The following is a 23,935-nucleotide window of genomic DNA, read 5'->3' as shown; positions in this document are numbered from 1 at the left end:
TCTCTAAAATATTTTTTTTAAAAAACCAAAATAAAAAACAAAATGCATTTGAATACACTTTAAACTTTCTATACTCTAGTTGTCTTATTTGTGAAGTGGAAAGATTATTGATATGCAAGAACCTAATAAAACTATTATGGGATATTGTTTTAATAAAACTAGGGCTGGAGAAATGCTTTTTGTGATTGTAGCATATTTATAGTATATCTTCACCACCCAGCAGTAACTGATATTTGATCAATATTTACTTAACTGAATTAACCCACAAATAAACATCTTCTCATTTTCCTATGTATATAAATAAGCCACTGTTATGTATTCTGGGAAACTTAGTATTGGGGGGTAAATATTTGGACTTTTTGTTAACCTGGTCTTTTCCCTCATGGGCCCCTTTAGTCATTTTATATTAAAATTATTCAGACAAAATCAATGAAAAAATTTTTCTACAAACTGCCTCAGTTTCATATGTATGTTGAATTTTTGGTTATATTTGACAAGAAAACACAACTACTTTGGGTGGAAAGTTGTGAGAAATGTTCTAGACATTTGATTTCTACATTAAAAACAAACAACGACATCCTTGAAAATAATTAAATTAATGACTGTATATGTTTTGATATATTTTATGAAGGATAGACAACTTGAAAAAATTATATGTAATTATGATGTGTGACAAACTTCACTAGCAAACATTTATGGAAAAAAAATAGAATTGAAAAAGCAGTTGAATTTACTTCACGAAATAAAAATATATGCAGCTTCTGAAAAGACAGTCACCACTAGAGGGTGCTGCTGCTCTATTTCAAACCAACTTGTAGCCATAATAAATATGGAAGATTTAAAACCTAGGAATTCAATGTAGCAAATTTGGATTGTGATATGAAATGCTCTAAAAGAAGAATAATAAATTTGCTACAGTTAATATTATTTATCAGACAATTTAAAAACTATGAGCACTTAAATTGGCACTTCCATCAAACTAATTTTACTAGTCTTTGAGATGTACATTTAGGAAAAAAAATACATGTAAAGAAAAAGATATTAATGGCACTCCATAGTAGCTTTGCTTAGATAAATCCTGTTATATATTCCATCGTAAAGATTTCTACTCCTCATAATGTAAGATAATGGCAATAATAACTTACCTGCAAAGACTGGTTTTCCTCTGAAGTGCTATGCTGTATTTATAGATACACAATATATCTTCATTACATAGTAGATATTAATGTTTACATCCCAAAGTGAGAAGGTAAAGACCGGTAGTCTAATTCCCAATTCAAAAGGAAAGAATTTTGGGTGCCTGGGTGCCTCATTTGGTTGAGCATCTGACTCTTGATTTCAGTTCACGTCATGATCCTAGGGTTGTGGGAGTGAGACCTGCATGGGCCTCTGTGCTGAGTGTGGAGCCTGCTTGAGATTCTTTCTCTTTCTCTCTCTGCCCCTCTCCCCTGCTTGTTCTCTCTCTTTCTCTCTCTTTCTCTCTCTCAAAAAAAATTAATAAATAAAAGGAAAGACATTGAAATACAGAATGTCATTGCTTGTCTAAGTCACAGAGGAGTTGAGGAGGGAATATGCATGCATGTATCACACACAAGTGTAAAAATGGAGATAAAAATATTATTTTTATAAAATTAAAAGAAAAATAAGAAAAATTAAATAATGGATTATATACACATATATAACTCACAAAATTTTAGAGAGAAAAATGAAAGTTCATTATTACATGTCTTATTACAAGTAAGTATTATGGTCTTCAATAAAATCAATAAAAATACTAAGCTTACTACGAATTAAAAAACAAATGGCTAATATAGATATATAAGACACATTTTCTGAAGTAGAAGAAATGAAAAAAGTCGAAGAGATATATGTCAAAATAGCATGCATTGCATGGTTTATACAAAAAATATGCAGACTATTGTATATACAGATTTTAGAAGATCATTGTGTGTTGCAGGACAATAAATACTCTATGGAGAGGACAGAAATGTGAAGTTGGTCTTGAAATTTGAGAAAAAATTCAGATAGGCGGTGAGGATGTTATAACATGGGAAAAGACTCAGAGATCTCAGTGGTCCAGACATATACAGATGTCAGTGAATATAAAGATCTGTCCATTTTGGTGAATTGGAGTAGGAAGGAGTAATTGGAGGGCTCTAGAAAGATTGGGATATATTGTGTGTAATTTTGAATTCTAGGCTTAGATGCTTTGATTTGATCCAAAGTATTTAAATCAGATGTGTAGCATGATCAAACAGCATTTAGAAAGACCCATCTGTTTGCAAGATAGATTCATATGAAGAGAAACCTTAGTGATAGAAGACCTTTGAAGAATCTGTTTCATAGAACAAACTTGAGCCTTAATTAGGACAGTGGTGACGCCCATAGAAAAAAAGAAAGGGCTAAAATAGAAGTCATTCAGAAACAGGAAACAGTATGGATTTTGGTTGATTAAATGTGGAGGTCTCAGAAGGCAGAGATGAGAAACAGTCATGAGAATTTAAGCCCAGAGGACATGAAACAAAAGGAAGAGGAAGTAGATTTTTACCAAAGAGAAAAGAGAAAAATCTGTTCAGTTTTAGATATGTTAAAATGTCTTTCATTGATTAAATATAATGATTCTCCTCAGAGATGCAAGACAGAGCTGGAGAATGAGTTAGATTATGAGTATAGATGTAATAGTTATATTTAGAAATGCTAACTTAACCAGAAGGAAGAGATACATTTCTGAGGAAAAGGAAAAGAAGAAATAGGGGATGAAAGGCTAAAATTGTGTTAATCCACCTTTAATAGAGAAATAATAATCACCATTGAAAATTCAACATTATCATCTGAGATGGGCATGGGAGAGGAGAAATCAGTTTATCAGAGACAAAAAAATGAGAAATTTCCTCCTGTAAAACTCTAAAATTAGGTCAAGAGGGATGGGGAAAATATCATGGAGTTAAGTAATTAAGAATAGGTCAATGCCGTATTGGAAAATGTTTCATCAAACTGATAGAAATAGAAGAAAGATGTTGATGAGTTTAGAATGGAGAGGAGGGGAATTATAAGCTGGAGTAAATCACTGTTTAAAAACATAGGACGTGAAATGACATCAAATAGGAAATTAGGAACAGAGCATCAGCTATTAAGTTTCAATATTGCCTTATATATAATATTAGGAAATATATGTTACTTAGGAAATACTGTTACAATATTTAGGGAAGAATGTTGCATGCTTGCAGACAAACAGGAAAGAGAGAGAAGGAAGAGGAAAGAAAGATCTAAAATAAAGGGAGAATAATTGAAGGACAGAGTGTCAGGGGAGTCAGAAAGGAGCCTGGGGAGAGGGCTGAAGCAATAGCCTTGGAAAGCTATGATAATACACATTGTGATGAGGCTGAAGAGGTATGTTGGATGATGGGTTTAGACAGGGATATTCTTAGCTATCTCAAATCTATTTTGAAATTATATACGGGACAAGTCAATCAATAAAAACCAGGACTGCTTCAGTCATCTCTGTGTCGTGGGAGATGAGATGACACTAAACTAAGGTGGGGTTGGGGGGCAGAAATAACTGCCTACCTCACAGTTGAAGACTGTATGGTTGATGTGCCTATTTAAATCCAAGAACAAATGGAAAGCACACTGAGCCTTCTGTAATCCTGAAATGAGTTTCCACGCAAGAACATGTTGACCAATGATCTAAACCCACCTGTGTTTGTCATTTTAGCCTTATGGGCTTCTATTTTTAAAAAGGAAATTTCCGGGGCGCCTGGGTGGCTCAATCGGTTGAGCGTCCGACTTTGGCTCACGTCATGATCTCACCGTTTGTTAGTTCCAGCCCCGTGTCGGGCTCTGGTGCTGACAGCTCAGAGCCTGGAGCCTGCTTCAGATTCTGTGTCCCCCTTTCTCTCCGCCCCTCCCCTGCTTGTGCTCTGTCTCTATCTTTCAAAAATGAATTCACATAAAAAAAAATAAAAAAAAAAGGAAATTTCCATTTCTAAAAGCCAGACATTAGGGGCGCCTGGGTGGCGCAGTCGGTTAAGCGTCCGACTTCAGCCAGGTCACGATCTCACGGTCCGTGAGTTCGAGCCCCGCGTCAGGCTCTGGGCTGATGGCTCGGAGCCTGGAGCCTGTTTCCGATTCTGTGTCTCCCTCTCTCTCTGCCCCTCCCCCGTTCATGCTCTGTCTCTCTCTGTCCCAAAAATAAAATAAAAAACGTTGAAAAAAAAAATTAAAAAAAAAAAAAAAAAAAAGCCAGACATTAAAAAGTCTGAGGTATTCTGTAATTCAGGAACAACAAAGCTACAAAACTCCTGGTTGTATTTGATCATGACCCAGTGAAGAACTGTGGGCGAGATTTCCTGCCTGTCAAAGTTTCTCTCCTTGTGCCCATCTGGATGCAGACCCTGTGACCTTGCTCTGCTCTTTGCTTCCTTTGAGTTTTCAGATTCCTGACTACCTGCTCAGCCTTTCACTCACCCAGCATCTTTTCTAGGGACTATTTACCTGTGTACTTTTGATCCCCAAACTGCCTGTCTAGCTGATTGACTACCCTGCTCTGACCTCCTGTACCTAAATTGTTGTTGATCAAATATTGCTTCCTTCGGTGCTAAATTACCTCCACCAACTTGGTGTAGGATATGTTGATGCATATAGAATGCCCATCTCAACTCCTGTACTGTATATTCATCTTCAAGCTTTGCTCAGCCTTTCCTAATTCTGATTTCATCATTCTCCTTCAGAAAAATCCTTTCCCCCAAGTATGAGCAGAATGGCAATTGAATATGGTGACAATAGGTTTTTAATCCTGGGTACTGGAAGAAATTACGATGGCATCAAATGGGTAGGAACAGTGCAAAAGGTAACCAGCTTGCTTGTGGACTTATTTTATTTCTGATTATAATAGATGTATTACATTATCTAATTTACATTGAATGCTCACCAGATTTAAGGTATATTTGCTACTGTTTCACCATCAGGGAGAAAACTCACCATATGATTCCATTATAATGTATTAACTATTAGCCAGTTCTGGATACTGAAGTTCTATTTTAGATTTTGTTTAATTTTATATTTTTAATTTACATCCAAATTAGTTAGCATATGGTGCAACAATGGTTTCAGGAGTAGATTCCTTAGTGTCCCTTACCCATTTAGCCCATCCCCCCTCCCACAACCCCTCCAGTAACCCTCACTTTGTTCTCCATATTTATGAGTCACTTCTGTTTTGACCCCCTCCCTGTTTTTATATTATTTTTGCTTCCTTTCCCTTATGTTCATCTGTTCTGTGTCTTAAAGTCCTCATATGAGTCAAGTCATATGATACTTGTCTTTCTCTGACTAATTTCGCTTAGCATAATACCCTCCAGTTCCATCCATGTAGTTGCAAATGGCAAGATTTCATTCTTTTTGATTGACGAGTAATACTCCGTTGTAGATATATACCACATCTTCTTTATCCATTCATCCATCGATGGACATTTGGGCTCTTTCCATACTTTGGCTATTGTTGATAGTGCTGCTATAAACATGGGGTGCATATGTCCCTTTGAAACAGCACACCCGTATTCCTTGGATAAATACCTAATAGTGCAATTGCTGGGTCGTAGGGTAGTTCTATTTTTAGTTTTTTGAAAAATCTCCATACTGTTTTTCAGAGTGGCTGCACCAGCTTGCATTCCCACCAACAATGCAAAAGAGATCCTCTTTCTCCGCATCCTCTCCAACATCTGTTGTTGCCTGAGTTGTTAAAGTTAGCCATTCTGACAGGTGTAAGGTGGTATCTCATGTTGGTTTTGATTTGTATTTCCCTGATGATGAGTGATGGTGAGCATTTTTTCATGTGTCAGTTGGCCATCTGGATATCTTCTTTGGAGAAGCATCTATTCATGTCTTTTGCTCATTTCTTCACTGGATTATTTGTTTTTTGGGCGTTGAGTTTGATAATTTCTTCATAGATTTTGGATACTAACCTTTTATTTGATATGTCGTTTGCAAATATCTTCTCCCATTCTGTCAGTTGCCTTTTAGTTTTGCTGATGGTTTCCTTTGCTGTGCAGAAGCTTTTTATTTTGATGAGGTCCCAATAGTTCATTTTTGCTTTTGTTTCCCTTGCCTCCGGAGACGTGTTGAGTAAGAAGTTGCTGTGGCCAAGATCAAAGAGGTTTTTGCCTCTTTCTCCTCGAGGATTTTGATGGCTCCCTGTCTTACACTGAGGTCTTTCATCCATTTTGAGTTTCTTTTTGTGTATCGTGTAAGAAAGTGGTCCAGGTTCATTCTTCTGCATGTCGCTGTCCAGTTTTCCCAGCACCACTTGCTGAACAGACTGTCTTTATTCCATTGGATATTCTTTCCTGCTTTGTCAAAGATTAGTTGGCCAGACGTTTGTGGGTCCATTTCTGGGTTCTCTATTCTGTTCCATTGATCTGAGTATCTGTTCTTGTGCCAGTACCATACTGTCTTGATGATGACAGCTTTGTAGTATAGCTTGAAGTCTGGGATTGTGATGCCTCCTGCTTTGGTTTTCTTTTTCAAGATCGCTTTGGCTATTCGGGGTCTTTTCTGCTTCTATACAAATTTTAGGATTATTTGTTCTAGCTCTGTGAAGAATGCTGGTGTTATTTTGATAGGGATTGCATTGAATATATAGATTGCTTTGGGTAGTATCAACATTTTAACAATATTTGTTCTTTCTATCCAGAAGTATGGAATCTTTTTCCATCTTTTTGTGCCTTCTTCAATTTCTTTCATAAGCTTTCTATAGTTTTCAGTATATGGATTTTTCACCTCTTTGGTTATATTTATTCCTAGGTATTTTATGGTTTTTTGGTGCAATTGTAAATGGGTTCATTCTTTGATTTGTCTTTCTGTTGTTTCATTGTTGGTGTATCGTAATGCAACCTATTTCTGTGCATTGATTTTATATCCTGCAACTTTGCTGAATTCATGAATCAGTTCTAGTGGTTTTTTGGTGGAATCTTTTGGGTTTTCCATATAGAGTATCGTGTCATCTGAATAGAGTGAATGTTTGACTGCCTCCTGGCCGATTTGGATGCCTTTTATTTCTTTGTGTTGTCTGATTGCAAAGGCTAGGACTTCCAATATTGTATTAAATAACAGTGGTGTGAGTGGACATCCCTGTCGTTTTCCTGACTTGAGGGGGAAAGCTCTCGGTTTTTTCCCATTGAAGATGATATTAGCATTGGGTCTTTCATATATGGCTTTTATGATCTTGAGGTATGATCCTTCTCTTCCTACTTTCTTGAGGGTTTTTATCAAGAAAGGATGCTGTATTTTGTCAAATGCTTTCTCTGCATCTTTGAGAGGATCATGTGGTTCTTGTCCTTTCTTTTATTGATGTGATGAATCATGTTAATTGTTTTGTGGATATGGACCAGCCCTGAATCCCAGGTATAAATCCCACTTGGTCCTAGTGAATAATTTTTTTAATATATTGTTGGATCCGGTTGGCTAATATCTTGTTGAGGATTTTCGCATCCATGTTCATCAGGGAAATTGGTCTATAGTTCTCCTTTTTAGTGGGGTCTCTGTCTGGTTTTGGAATCAAGGTAATGCTGGCTTCATAGAAAGAGTTTGGAAGTTTTCCTTCCATTTCTATTTTTTGGAACAGCTTCAAGAGAATAGGTGTTAACTGTTCCTTAAATGTTTGGTAGAATTTCCCTGGAAAGCCATCTGGCCTTAGACTCTTGTTTTTTGGGATATTTTTGATTACTAATTAGATTTCTTTACTGATTATGAGTCTGTTTAAATTTTCTATTTCTTCCTGTTTCAGTTTTGGTAGTGTATATGTTTCTAGGAACTTGTCCATTTCTTCCAGATTGCCCATTTTATTGGCATATAATTGCTCATAATATTCTCTTACTACTGTTTTTATTTATGCTGTGTTCGTTGTGATTGCTCCTCTGTCATTCTTGATTTTATTTATTTGGGTCCTTTCCTTTTTCTTTTTAATCAAACTGGCTAGTGGTTTATTAATTTTTTTAACTCTTTCAAAGAACCAGCTTCTGGTTTCATTGATCTGTTCTTTTTTTTTTTTTTTTTTTGGTTTCGACAGCATTAGTTTCTGCTCTGATCTTTTTTATTTCCTGTCTTCTGCTGGTTTGGGGTTTTATTTGCTGTTCTTTTTCCAGCTCTTTAAGGCATAAGGTTAGGTTGTGTATCTGACAACTTTCTTCTCCTTTAGGAAGGCCTGGGTTGCTATATACTTTCCTCTTATGATTGCCTTTGCTATATCCCAAGGTTTTGGGTTGTGGTGTTATTATTTTCATTGACTTCCATATACTTTTTAATTTCCTCTTTAACTTCTTGGTTAGCCCATTCATTCTTTAGTAGGATGTTCTTCAGTCTCCAAGTAACCTTTCCAAATTTTTTCTTGTGGTTGTTTTTGAGTTTCATAGCATTGTGGTCTGAAAATATGAACGGTATGATCTCGATCTTTGTGTACTTACTCAGGGCTGATTTGTGTCCCAGTATATGGTCTATTCTGGAGAACGTTCCATGTGCACTGGAGAAGAGTGTATATTCCTCTGCTTTAGGATGAAATGTTCTGAATATATCTGTTAAGTCCATCTGGTCCAGTGTGGCATTCAAAGCCATTGTTTCCTTGTCGATTTTTTGATTAGGTGATCTGTCCATTGCTGTGAGTGGGGTGTTGAAGTCCCCTACTATTATGGTATCACTATCAATGAGTTTCTTTATGTTTGTGATTAATTGATTTATATATTTGGGTGTTTTCACATTTGGCACATAAATGTTTACAATTGTTAGGTCTTCTTGGTGGATAGACCCCTCAATTATAATATAATGCCCTTCTTCGTCTCTTGTTACAGTGTTTATTTTAAAGTCTAGATTGTCTGACATAAGTATGGCTACTCCAGCTTTCTTTTGTTGACCATTAGCATGATAGATGGTTCTCCATCCCCTTACTTTCAATCTGAAGGTGTCTTTAGGTCTAAAGTAGGTCTCTTGTAAACAGCATATAGATGGATCTTGTTTTCTTATCCATTCTGTTACCCTGTGTCTTTTGATTGGAGCATTTAGTCCATTGACGTTTAGAGTGAGTACTGAAATATGAATTTATTGCCATTATGTTGCTTGTAGAGTTGGAGTTTCTGGTGGTGTTCTCTTGTCCTTTCTAGTATTTGTTGCTTTTGATATTTATTTATTTATTTGTTTGTTTGTTTATTTATTTATTTATTTGTTTAATATTTTCTCCTCTCAGAGAATCCCCCTTAAAATTTCTTGCAGGGCTGGTTTAGTGGTCACAAACTCCTTTAATTTTTGCTTGTCTGGGAAACTTTGTATCTCTCCTTCTATTTTGAATGACAGCCTTGCTGGATAAAGAATTCTTTTCTGCATATTTTTTCTGATTCAGCACATTGAATATATCCTGCCACTCCTTTTTGGCCTGCCAAGTTTTTGTGGGTAGGTCTTCTGCAAACCTGATCTGTCTTCCCTTGTAGGTTATGGACTTTTTTTCTCTTGAGGCTTTCATGATTCTTTTCTTGCCTGACTATTTTATGAATATGAGTATGATGATATGCCTTGTTGATGGTCGGTTTTTGTTGAATCTAATGGGGGGTCCTCTGTGCTTCCTGGATTTTGGTGTCTGTGTCTTTCCCCAGGTTAGGAAAGTTTTCCACTATGATTTGCTCACATGACCCATCTACCCCTATTTCTCTCTCTTCCTCTTCTGGGATTCCTATGATTCTGATGTTGTTCCTTTTTAATGAGTCACTGATTTGTCTAATTCTTAAATTGTGCTCTTTTGCCTTAACCTCACTCTTTTTTTCTGCTTCATTATTCTCCATAAGTTTGTCCTTAATATCCCTGATTCTCTGTTCTGCCTCATGCATCCTTGCTGCTGTGGCATCTATTTGAGATTACAGCTAAGTTATAACATTTTTTATTTCATCCTGACTAGCTTGTACTTCTTTTATCTCCACAGAAAGGGATTCTAATCTATTTTTGACTCCAGCTAGTATTCTTATTATTGTGATTTTAAATTCTTGTTCAGACATCTTGCTTGTATCTGTGTTGGTTAACTCCCTGGCTGTCATTTCTTTTGGAGTGAATTTCTTTGTTTTGTCATTTTGAAGGAAGAAAAGGAATTCATGAGGTAAAAAATTAAAATTAAAAAAAATATTAAAATTAAAAATATTAAAATTTGAAAAATTAAAAACAGACACAAATGGAATAAATGATGCTAGATCCTAGGTGTGTTTTGGTTTGGGTTTTGAAAGGGGCTTCATAAATTAGAGAAAAAAGGGGAAAGAAAGAAAAAAAGAAATCATTTGAAAATTTGAAAGAAATGATTACACGGAAGTAGACTAAAATGAAATGATGGATAAAAGAGAATTTGAGAAAATTTACACAAATGTAAAAAATATACTGGAAAAAATTAAAGAAAATATTTTAATAAAAATTAAAAATAAAAATGAATTTTTTCTCTTTTAGCTGAGTTCTGTGGTTCAGGTTGTCCAGATTGTTGTGTTAATCCTCATATCAGTTTTCTAGGTGTGCAGGATGGTTTAGTTTGGTCTGGCTGTATTTCATAGATGTGAGACACACAAAGAACTTCCATGCTGTTCTACCATCATGGCTCCTCCCTCAAAAAAAATATTTTAGATTTTTTAAGGTCCCATTATGGACTGTTATAATGGGTTTCTTCCAGGACTTAAAGCTATGTAACTCTCTTAAAACAGAATTAAAATTGGGTTCACCTGGGTGGTTCTGTCAGTTAATCTCTGACTCATGATTTAGAGGCCATGATGTTGCTGTTCATGAGATTGAGCCCTGCTGCAGGCTCCATGCTGAGCGTGGAGCCTGCATGGGATTCCCTCTCTCCCTCTCTCTCTGCTCCTCCCCTGCTTGCATTCTCTCTCTCTCTCTCTCTCTCTCTCTCTCTCTCTCAAAATAAGTTAATAAACATTTAAAAACAAACAGAATTATATTTTAAAAACTTAATTGTATCCACTCTACACATGTATATGTTATGAATATGAATTCAATAATGGGGAAATACAACCAATGTTTCTTTCTGAAAGATTTATTATGGGATGGTATTTGGACAGAGAAAATTGTTCTTATTATTTGTGTCTAAATTGTCCGTAAAATTTCTTTGCAAACTTTTCCCATGCCACATCATTCACAGTAAATGAAAATATATAACATGCATCTGAAGAAATATAGGAGGCTTCTCAAGGTTTGTTGTGACCTGCTGAGGGGCTCATCTGTCCTAAGTCTTACCATCCTGAAATCGTAGGGTATCAAAATGTCTGATAAATTTTAATCAATTACCACTTTTGATTGGAAGTTCTGTTTGGGAATCATCATCTATGCAATCAATCTGAAAACATGGAAATTAGCTTTCAAATCTCCTCCTCACTGAACTCAATCCTTAATCAAAACACCTAAAATCATTGTGAATCTCTTGCTTCCTTTCCACACCTTTATCTCTTGTCCTAGTTCAGGTAAAATCATATATTCCTAAAACTCTTGCCATATGTGCCTTAATTGGTCTTCCTGATTTTAGAACTTTTTTCCTTTTGACATTGTTCACGTTGACCCTCTGCATGGAATGCACCTATTTTTTTTTTAAATTAAACAAGTTTTTTTCATGTTTATTTACTTTCGAGAGAGAGAGAGAGAGAGAGCGAGCAGGGGAGGGACAGAGAAAGAGGGAGTCACAGAATCCAAAGCAGGCTCCTCACAGAGCCCTATGCGGGGCTCAAACTCACGAATCATGAAATCATGACCTGAGACAAAGTTCGAGGCTTAACCAACTGAGACATGCAGGCTCCTGAAATGGCCTTTTAACAGCTATTAGTAGGACTAAAGTTTCCAATTTATGAAACTCCCCTCAAAGGTCACTTTGAGATGGCTTTCCAGATACTCCAGATACTTGGGAAGTTGGGTCATTAACTTAGTGCTGCAAACAGGGTATATACTTATTCTCTGTATCTATAAAACCCTGTATATATTTCTGCCTCTGCAGGTGCAACATAGTGTCATAACTGTGCTCCTGATTCTATTTCCTCCATTAAAGTCAGGGATCATTAAGGACAAAGAACATACATTATTGTTTCTGCTTTTATACTTTATTTAGCTTCCATGGGCAGGAGTTTTTATTTTTGTGTTACATTTGGCAAATATGTGGCAAAATGAGTAACAAATATGTGGCAGATGCTGAACACATATTTGTTCAATAACTACATCAATATACTGCAATTATTTCCTCCTTTCAAGGTTTTATATGAGAAAACTCATATCATCTATCTCTTCCCAGTAATTTGATTGTACCTTGGACAGTATTTTAGATTGTATTATAAAAAAAGTGGTGGTGGTTAGCAAAATTTTATTGTAGAAACTTTGGGGCATCCTATACATTTCCAAGACAGAAAGAGGTCTTTTAAGATGAAATGGAATTTGAATGTGAACTATACAGAACATCAATTATCTCCTCAAATACTAATGATTAATAATATAATATAATATGATATAATATGGTATAATATGATATAATATAATATAATATAATATAATATAATATAATATATATGTTATAAATAATATAATATAAATAATATATAGTATAATATGATTACATTGAAAACCACTTTTTGCATGAGGAGGTATCTATGAAGAGCTTGGTATAGGGTGGGAAGGAAATTGATTTTCTGTGGATGTCATACTACCATTTGGTATTTAGGGAACTCAGGACTAAAAATAATTGAGGAGGTGGGCAGACAGGATTATTTCAATTCGATTTAACATTTGACACATGTTCGTTGCTTTTTGTTGTAATTGCACTTTTTAATTGTTTCCTAATGCTTCATGTGACTGCCATCTTGCTGTGAAATTCTGTTCTCCAATTTTATTCTGTGTTTCATTCATTCATTTTATATCAAGCACACAGCACAGTGCCTAAAGCAGAGTAGGAGCTCACCATGTACATTTTAAATGTTTGGATGAACATGTTTTTTGATCAACAATATATGTCACTATTAAATATTACCAAGCATGCAAGTATGAGTAAGACATATTTCCTTTACTTAGCCAGGGTGGGGAGGAAATGAAAAGGGAATGGGTGGGATGGGTATTACCCAAAGAAACACTCAACAAATGTTAGGGGAAGAAAACATAAATAGTACAATAGCCATATTTGCACAAATGGCCATATTTGCAGCTTCATTTGGATCTCTAATTCAGATTGACAGGCAAAACCCAAAATTAATGCAGACTGGGCTTTTGTCAGGAGACAACAGCATTCTGGATACTAGATTTTGGATTCATCATCAAGTTCCAAAAAGATACTTTGTTATGTTGGATCTATAAGATGAATCTAATACAGTAACATTTAAGAACGATAAATAAAGGGACACTTGGCTGGCTCAGTCAGAAGAGCATGTGACTCTTGATCTCAGGGTTGTGAGTTTGAGCCCCACATTGGGTGTAGAGATAACTTAAATAAATAACTTACTTTAAAACAAGAGTCACAAATAGAAAGCCCTGTGTAACCAAGTGCAAAATCAAAGAATGGGTAAAAAAACCCCAAAGCCTTAGATGTTTTCAAAACTCTAAGGTCATACAAATCAACAGTGAATTCATTTCTAAAATGTTATAAATATGGGGCACCTGGGTGTCTCAGTAGGTTAAGCATCTGACTTTGCCTTAGGTCACCATCTCACAGTTTGTGGGTTTGGGCCCCGTGTTGGTTGGTCTCTGTACTGACAGCTCAGAGCCTGTAGTCTGCTTTGGATTCTCTCTCTCTCTCTCTCTCTCTCTCTCTCTCTCCCTGTCCCTCCTCCTCTCACTCTCTGTCTCTCTCTCTCTCTCAAAAGTAAGTAAACTTTAAAAAATGTTCTTAAATGTTACAAATATCAAACTTCATTGATGGCATGGTGTCCTCAAGACAAATTATTCCCTCCACTAGGTGTATGTAGGAATTCACCACATGCATTAACATTTTGATGATTCATTATTTGCTTAATTTATATCCTGTCTAATTACCAAAATTATTTGAGACAGCTACGTACAGAGTCAGTGTAAAAGCTAATATACATATATAAAACAGCAAGGGTAGTTCATTTTTTAAAAAATTCCCTAGGCACATCTTCCTTGGAGTATAGTATAATTGGCCAATTCAACTCTGCTAGCATTTCTCAGAGTAGGTATAGGAGAGAATATTCTTATGATAGAACTCTCTGATTGGAAATTTATGTAATGGAAAACATGTAGTCAGTGATCATTATGGAAGTTAAAATTTCTGATGGCACCAAGATAAATATTCTCCTCCTTTTGGCAGAGCAATCAGAGAACATCCTGGAGTGGTCTTCTCCAGAGAGGCTTGACTGAGGAACATTTTCTGATTCATTTAAGATAAGAAATACCTTATTTGTTTGTTTACTTAAAACTTCCCTTTGGGGAAGTTGCATCAATAGACATGTGGTGAATTTCCTCCAAGATTATACACTGTTGGATGGGAATAAAACTAGACAGAATGAGAGGATCCAGATGAAAAGGAGGAGAAAGGTGCCACAAGGGGGGAAGAAGTAATTTTGCCTAGAAAAATAATCATCTTTGACCAAAAAATAGAGAAAAGGCTGATATACAGACAAAATATGGTATCTGTTGATTACTGCGTATTGAATAATGTATGCCAAATCCATTTCTCATGGAGATGAAATTCTACTTCCCTTCCCCCCATTTCTCCAAAATTACTTTTATGTGTATCCTTTATTTTATCCCACTTAGAATAAAAAGCAAAGGATTCTTATATGACCTACCTCAGGGTGATTGTTAATTTTATGTGTCAACTTTGACTATGCCACAGGGTGCATAAAAGATTAAACATTATCTCTGGGTGTATATGTGAAGGTTGTTCCAGATGAGATTAAGAGTTGAATTGGTAGACTCAGTAGATTGTCCTCTCCATTGTTGGTGGACATTTTGCAATCCACTGAGGGCCTGAGTAGAACAAAAAGGTAGAGGAGGGAAGCATTCACTTTGTGCCTGTCTGCACAAACTGGGATATTGGTCTTCTCCTGCCTTGGGCTGGGATTTATACCCGTGGGCTCTCCTCATTGTCAGGCATTTAAATTTGGACTGAACTACATTACTGGCTTTCCTGATTCTCCAGCTTGCAGACAGCAGATTGTGGGACTTCTCAGCCTCCATAATCATGTAAGCCAATACTCCATAATAAATCTCTCCCGATGTGTATCTATATCCTCTTGGTTCTCTTTCTCTGGAGAATCCTGACTGATACTCTCAGAACTTCACTTCAGGACACTAGGTTAAATTGTCCTAGGAACTGTCAGTGATTCTGAAGTCTTTGTAAGGTCCTCAGTGTATTGCAAAATGCCCACCAGTGTGTACCTCATTGGACTTGTCTTTTAAGGAGAACCTGTAATTTCTTCTCTCAATGCTACACTGGCATTTGGGAAAAAAAATAAGGTTTTGAAGGGGAAAGGATAAGGATGGCCTTGCTGGAACATTTTCTTTCTCTCTCCACAGATGGCTTTTTTCATTTCCATCCATAAAATCACGTTTTTTATTTTTTAGGGATTCTCATTCCATTCACCTTTCAACCTGTCTTTCAGATACATTACTATGTCTGCTTCTGTTTCCATTAGCTAGTCTCTTGCTATGCTGGCATAGTGATTACTCTCAGTTGTGTTGGAAAAAAGTACTTTTTGTATTATAATTTTACTGTAACAGACTTCAGAACCTGAAGCTTTTGTATGCAGGTGTCTAAGTGCACATACACATATATACATACTCACACAGATACACACATAACATGCCTATTATGTCCCATGCACCCTTTCTGATCTTATATCATATTAATGTACTCTGTGGCCTCCTTTAAGGTTTCTTAAGGAAGTAAGCTGCTTCTAGAAGCCTGAATGATCTAAATCTCAGCATCATTTTCTCCTAATTGAATAGTATGAGTCCTCCCAAACTAGAGTATGTATTGTTCTATAGGAGACAATAAGTCCAGTTAGATGAGTGGTAGCAGATGTGTAAATGAGGGTACAATTCAAGTGATACCAACTGTTTCACATTCTGTAAATTTAGTCAGCAGCCTTACTTTTCTCAATTCCGTCTTGTACAATGCTTCCTCCATTCGGGTATCTTTAGTAACAATTCTATTGCCCTACACTTAATCATTTTCAAGTGTACCTCCAAGTAGAATCTAATAGTCCCCAAGATACTGAACTAGAAACATACTGTCACTCACCAATTTACTCCAATCTCAGCGGAGTGTCTCTAATTGTCCCTCAGAATCAGGCTTCCTTAGCATAACCTACTGTGACTCTGCTTCACAGTATAATGGTCCTGGCATGTGACCCAAAGAACAAAGGACACCTGCCATTAATACTCTCATTGCAGTGGCCCATTAATGAGTACTACCATAACAAAAATTGGCTTTACCCAATGATCTCAAACATGTGTTTTTGCATTTTCCGTAACTTCTGTTAAAATTCTTCCTTGTCAATCACAGAGTAAGGGCAAGGGAACACAGACTCCTGGAAAGGGTATGCTATGTGAAATCCGCAATTAGGAGCAAGCACAGTTGACAAAGGAAGAGTCACAGGCACATGCAGAGAGCTTGGCGGGTGGAAGCCGCTCCTGGGAAAGTTAGGAAGGAAACGCTTAGCTGACATTGCAGTACTGGCAAATGTACATGGATTTTTCCCCTTAACTATCCATCCTTTATTGTAACTATCAAATTAGCAAGTGTGTTAGCGAGAGTGCCATGCTCCTGGGAGGGGGCAATAATTTCTTCTCCTCTCACTCATATTCCTGGTTGACAGTTCCCTACGGGGACAGCAGAAATAAATTTAGGCTTGCCCTGATGGAGGCGAGTCAGCTCATTAGCAGCAGCCATCACAGCGCCTTACCTGCAGCTCACAGATGGAGACAAGGGCTCTTTGAAGGCGATTGTAAGGCAGCTTCGCGTGGAGCAGGATAAGTGGGGATCCTGTAAAGTGTCGTTTCCCTGGAAACCAAGTGCAACAAATACCCTGTTGTCATCGGTTCAGGATGTGTATAGTTCACACATAAATGCCGGTTTGTGGTGAAATTTCCACAGTGGATGCCTGTGTTATAGATACACTGAAGCGAGTGGTCTTTAGGACTGTCAGTCAGATCCTTTATGGAGTCATGGACCCCTTTGAAGAGTAGCATGTTAAGGGTCTGAAATGAATTGCTGCTATATGATGTATGTGTGATATAATGTTCCTGTGTGAAATGCAGTATTCCCTTATGCAATTTGGGAAGAGGTATCAATTTTAATTGAGTTAGATCTTGTTTTAATTTAGAGGCTTATCTTGTTCATTTAAATCCCCAGATTCTTATTTGTGGGAACACCAGTAGTGGAGTTTTATTTTATTTCTCAAGTAACAATATTACCCCAATTTCATTCATACTGATGTGATTCAAGATACAACTAAAGAAGGAGGCATTAATTTCCATAGCACCTTTTATTTAAATCTGTGAAGAAAAAAAATTATGTGTATACCAGGTTTTAAGAGGTATCTGACTTTAAATTATGTGTGATTTAATCTTTAGACTATATTAACCCGAGACCATAATGAATAAAAAATAAGTTTAAAGAGTTAATTGTCTATAATTCTGGATTCCAGCTATCTCATCAGAAAATACACTCAATCACATGATGTTACCAAAAGAGAAATTCCTCAGAAAAGTTCAAAGGTGACTGTTCAAATAGAAAACTTTATATAAAAAAAGGGCCCTCATATAAAGTAGAATAGATATTTTTTTTTAATAATAGCAATTGAAATGAATCTCTAAGTGCCTCCCCAGTATAAACCCTGAGCTAGAAACTGACCTAACATGGCAGCTTAGTTCTTAATTTCAAATGTGTTTTTTAACTAATAATTCAATATTTTTAAGTTTACATTTTGGTATTTATGGAAAATATCAGAGACACCATAGAAAAGCAGTCTTTACCCTGTATAGTCATTACTGATCTTTTTCATAGTTCCTACTTGAACCTTCATTCACTTTGAGTAACATTCATTATTAAAAATGTCCGAACACTATCAGGTTCAGGTAGGTATTATCCTGATGCTAGAGAAATGGAGGGACTGTGAACATTACTCATTTATCTGTGTTCACATGGTGAGTTATTACTAGAGCCAAGACTTCAGATTTTACTTCGTACTATCTAATCAGCAGTTTATGAGAGGCTACAATTCAACTCTACCTAATTAGTCTGTATAATCATAATGGTTGATTAGTTAATACAGACACATGTACTTACTTAACTGCAATTTGATCTACTTAGGCATGAAATATGGTTTTGCACTGTCTAGGATGTCAGAAGAAGGAAATTCTCCCTTTTTTATCTCTTGCATATTAAATCTCCCCTTGAGTCTGACATTACTACATCATGACAGTGTTTGGTCTGTGGCTTCTATATGCAAGTAAATTCAAGTCTTCATGTTTTTTTTTTTTTTAAGCTATGAATCATATAGTTCTAAATGTATTACAAATAATGCTGAAGTTGAATGTTTTTTACTCTACTGTGTGTTACTAATGGGATTTTACCAAAGAGCATGACCTCTAATCACATTAATATTTAATCAAGCAATAAACATGCCTTGCTCTGAAGCTCAAAGCCAACAGAATTCTCTCTGGTGATGATTATTCTATTAAACTGACAAGGACTTTTTTTACTTTATCCTATTATTGTAAAATTTGGGTAAGTGTTCTCTGTGCTTAGTTCCCAGTAAGTGATCCAAAGGGCTTTTTTCTTTTTTTCTTTTAATTTTTTTAAAAATCTTTTTTTTTTTTTTTTTTTGAGAGAGAGAGAGAGAGAGACAGAATGTGAGCAGGGGTGGAACAGAGAGAGAGGGAGACACAGAATCTGAAGTAGGCTCCAGGCTCTGAGCTGTCAGCACAGAGCCTGACGCGGGACTCGAACTCACGAACTGTAAGATCATGACCTGAGCAGAAGTCGAATGCTTAACCGACTGAGCCACCCAGGTGCCCCTAAAGGGCTTTTTTTTTTTCTTAACTCTTCTACCTAAATAAGTGAAGTATCTCAAATTAAACTTTAATATATTTTCCCACAGCTTTGTTACTTTAGGAATAACCTCGGAAAGCATTTACTTACTAGATAATGGGCTTGGAATAAGAGGACAAAAGAAAGGGTGTCACTTAAAAATTTAAGTGCTTGCATTATAAAATATTGAGAAATTAAAAAAAAAAAGATTGTGCCAAGGAAAACAATGATGATTTATTACCATTATTATATGATTTATTATTTATTATACTGGGAAAATTAACCCAAAGTGAAAACGTTGTGCTTTGATTATACTTAGGTATTTATCTGATAGAGAAAAGTGGGACAGAGACAAGGTTTCCTCCTCTTGAGGACACAGAAAGACATTTATCGTATTACTGTCCACCCCACCCGCAGTCATGATGGTGTGCTACTGGCTAAGTTTCGGTCAATAGTTTGTGGGCAGAAGTGATGCAAGCCAACTTCAGTCCTTGTTCTTAAGAATTGTCCTGCAATATCCTCCAGGCTTCTCTTCCCCATCTGCAGTAACCTTGAAAGCTGCCTGTTCCAGATGGTATATCTGCAAGACAGAAGCCTGGGACCCTATTGCTTATAAATGTTCTGTCTTCTATTAAAAACACTTGTGGGACACAACTAACCTTCTCAAATTTCTTAAAATTAATTTATAGATTGATTCTGGCAGTCATTATGCAATGAACTAAAATGCATAGTTCTTAAGTTACCTTTTTTTGAAGACGATCTAACAGCTACCGTGGTCATGGCAGAGCTTCATTTCTTTCATTGGTCAGCATCCTTATTTTTGTCTTTAACTCTGTCTAATGAAGAAATTAAATTTATGGGTAACTAAATGTTCTTCAATATCAAGTAAATGTGTGTGTGTGTGTGTGTGTGTGTGTGTGTGTGTGTGTGTGTGTGTATTTTACCAATGTGGGGATATATTTCTCCTCTCACTCCTAGCCTCTGTGTGGCATTTGTGGCTTTACTTGTGAAAGGAGAAGTCCTGTTTCAGGGCTCAGGAAGCAACCTGGGGCTACATGAGCCTCAGCATGGCTGGTCTTCAGGCTTGATCAGATCAGGGACGATGCTGGAAAGAATAGAGATATACTGGGTTGTCTAATGTTGAACGTGACATTGACATGCACTGGTGTTGCTAGCAAGACTTCCTTTTCTTAAATATTTAGAGGAATATATTTGTTATTGTTCAGCATCTGCTCTTACAATGATAACAGATTCTCAGTGGTTATTACGAGAGAGCCATTTTGATCAAAACATTGGGTTCTTTTTTGGTTTGCTTAATACTTCTCTCAGCGCACACGATCCAGGACTGACTCTTAGGAACTAACAGAACAATAATTATTTGTTTGAAAGAAATTACCTTCTAATGTGGATGTTGTTTATTTCTTCTCTTTATCCCACCAATGTACAATGATTTTTTTCTCTCCATATCAAATTATTAGTTTACAAAATGAGTGAGTGTGAGTATATTTGGATCATTGCTCTCTCTTGGTTAAATTCTATCCCACAATTTTCCTTTGAAAGAGTCAGGAGATCTCTCTATTTTATGAGAAATGTAGGCAGGGGGCTTGGGATAAATGGTCTAGAAAAGTATTAATTCTGTAGTAGATTTATTAAGTACTAGTTCCAAACAAATGCCATGGAGTACAAGAGTAATTGCCAACATTTGCGCTTTTAACTCAATTTCCTACAGAAAGAAGAGATGAAAAAAAAAAACTATTAAAAATCCATTACCTGTTGTTTAAGAAGTAAAATAGCATTTTTCAGAAGCTCCTTATCAAGCAATTGGATGCAGCAGGATGATGTACAGTGGGAGTGAGGGTTAGGCTAGCATTGACATTTGCTTCCTAACTTAAATGATTAAACCTTCACTAAATTAGATCAAGGAATTTAATTTCTTTTCAAGCCTTTATGAATTTTCTCTAATACAGAAATGATCCTAGACAGAACACTCAAGAAAATTAAACAGAGACAACAATAAAAAAAAAAATGTCTGCATTGCACCCTGTGGAGGGCAGTCATGGACCATCAAACACACGGAGTTTCTTGGGCAAATTTCTAAGTACAATTTTCAAGGCAAATTCAGATTTGTTTGCTATATATTCACAATGTACTCATGAGGCAAGACTTGAATAGTAGAGCTAAACCTAAAATGGAAGGAAGCACTCTTTATTAAAGTCTTGTAAGCACTTTTATATACTTGGAATCTAGTCACGGTGTTAGTTACTAGGTAAATTCAGTATATGTAATAATTTTTATCTACATCTGACAGGGCAGAACTAAATACACAAGGAGGAAAATCGATAGTAAAAGTGCCAAGTGTTAACATGGGTCACACTGCATATGACACAGACCAGAGGGCTTAGGGCAAGGCAGTATCTTTCAGAGCAGCTAAAGACAGTCTGTCCCTGGAGTAAGCAAGGTCAGAAAGCTGTCAAGCTTTTCCGTCTAAGGCCAGGGCCGAAAGATCACGTCCTGTCCATGAAAGGAGAGTGAATGTGGCCCCCAGGTCACCATGATTACTGCGAGTTTGTACTTTTTTATCATCTAAATAGTGGAGATGCCAAGGGTAGCTTCTAGAGGGTTTTAGATCTTCCCTCAAAAGAAAAATAAGTCTCTATTAGCCTTAAATTCAAACACTCAGTTTGCTATCTGAATGTTGTTTCAAGCTATTTAAATAGAGGCATAATCCAAATTTAAAAATCCAAATTACTACAATTTGAGGACAGTCAACAAATTGAATGCTGTCAACCTCCACCCCATTTCCAAACAAACTGCCCACATTTTAATCCCTTCTTGAAGCAACTTCCACACCCTAGCCATAATGTGATAAGCAAAAGAAAGACATTTTTTTTTCTTAAGAAAAGAAAAGAAACAAACGACAGAGCAGATCAAGGATGTTGTCCCTTTAAGTCATGCCTCTAAAGACAAAATAAAACACATCGCTGGAGAATAGTATATAAGCACATACACACATACATATACCTGTATACATTTAAGGAGAATTTTATCTGTGAGGATTAAGAGAGAGTTGGTCTGTCTCAGTGGAGAGAGGGTCAGAGGAAGCAAAGTGCATTTGTAAAAGCATTTTTAACATTATATAGAAAGTCAGTGAAAATGGTATGTTCATTCACTGAAATGCTACCAAATTGATAAAATGAAGAAAAACAACACTTAGAAGCATCCAATGCCTGCAGTATTCTCTACAAAAGCTTGAAAACTTCCGTAGTCTATAGGTTCTCTTTAGCGAGACTCATAGATGCTGCCGTAACTTGCTGAGTGCTGTGACTTAAGAAAATATTAAGGAAGTTGTTTTTATCATTTCTTTTTCATGTTCTCCAACTTCTAAAAATTAACAAACATTGGCATATTTAAAAACTTGCTACAGGGAAGTCTATTGAGGGCTTCTATGAAACCAGCAGAATCTAAAGCTAACTACTGTGACAAATGGAACTGTGAAAAAATGGCCATTCTTTTGTAGTTTATTTATCATATCTGAGTGATATATTTTAATATCACAAGCACAGATAGTATATAATCTATATATATAAAAAGAACATGCAAATCAATAAAATAGCCTAAATTATTATTTATTTCATAAAAGACATAATAGTAATGGAAATGGAAAAATGGATGGTAAAGCCTCATGACTCTCTGGAGTAACACTAAATAATTTGATAATTAAGACTGCAAGGTCAAAGGTAAATAATTTATCAAGCCTTACTTTTCATAATATTTTTGGTAAGAGGATTAAAGTGAAGTGCACTAAATTTTTGGTTTGCAAATGTTTAGTCATTATGGAAAAATGGCCAAATAAGGTTTCGTTATGATTTTTTTAGCTCTATGAGACTATAAAGTTGGATAATGTGTTAAGCTGTTGTCTCCTGTTCTTAGTGTCTCAGTACAAATAAAAGTAAGAAGACAACACCCAAAAACATTGTTATCCTAAAGGACATTGTTGCACCTTTGTCTACATTACGGAATGCCTGAAACACTTGTCAAATTTGTCAGACTCCGCTTATTGGGATGCTGCAATCTGAATTGAAGTAGGAAAATGAAATGAAAAATGAATGGCTATATCATTTTGCTTCTTTACAGTTCCAAACATGAGCTCAATACAGAGAGAGACAAAGAATTCTCTAGAGCATCAGAACCCTGTAAATCATGACATATATCTTGTGCCAGCCACTGATAAACTGCACCCAGCTCTCCTGATGAAAGTAACAGATCTGCCTCCCAAAGCATCAAGACTGATGAAATCAGACAGAAGAGCCACTTCTCCTAATTCCAAACCTTACGCTGGAGAGGGAGGTGCGCCCGGCATTGTGGCTATTTCCTTTTTGTCCTCCACGTGAAGGTGTGTGACAAGCATACATTTTCAAACAAACCCAGGGACTCATGAGCATTTTATATTTCAAAAAATTTTCAGAGAAAGATATTTGTCAGCATCCTGTGTGAATTTGAGTATTTATTTCAGGAACTTTGATGATTTCACTGAGTCCTGCTTACACTTTCATTGAGAGACATTTTTACCTGAAGCTTAATTAAATCCATCATCTTTAGGGACTGATTGGCATCACTGCTCCTTCCTCAGGGTCCCCAGGCCATATTAGTCTCCTTGAAATATCCTCAGTTAATGACGGCTGCCAAAGGGATGTTTTCTCACAACAGAAAAATTCAAATTATTCAATATATCATCTTAGGTATGCTACTAAATTTTCAGCTATGATGTTGACCTTGCATTTTTTAATAATAAGCCTTCTCATTAATTCTGGCCAGATATTAATTGCAAAGTCTTCTGTTTTTACATATAGTTTAGCTATCTTTACAAATAAATTTAGTGAGTGAGTGACT

Source organism: Panthera onca, chromosome C2, assembly GCF_046562875.1.
Source record: "Panthera onca isolate mPanOnc1 chromosome C2, mPanOnc1 haplotype 2, whole genome shotgun sequence".
Taxonomy (NCBI): Eukaryota; Metazoa; Chordata; class Mammalia; order Carnivora; family Felidae; genus Panthera; species Panthera onca.
The sequence above is the reverse complement of the archived record's forward strand: the minus strand, read 5'-3'. Positions refer to the sequence as shown.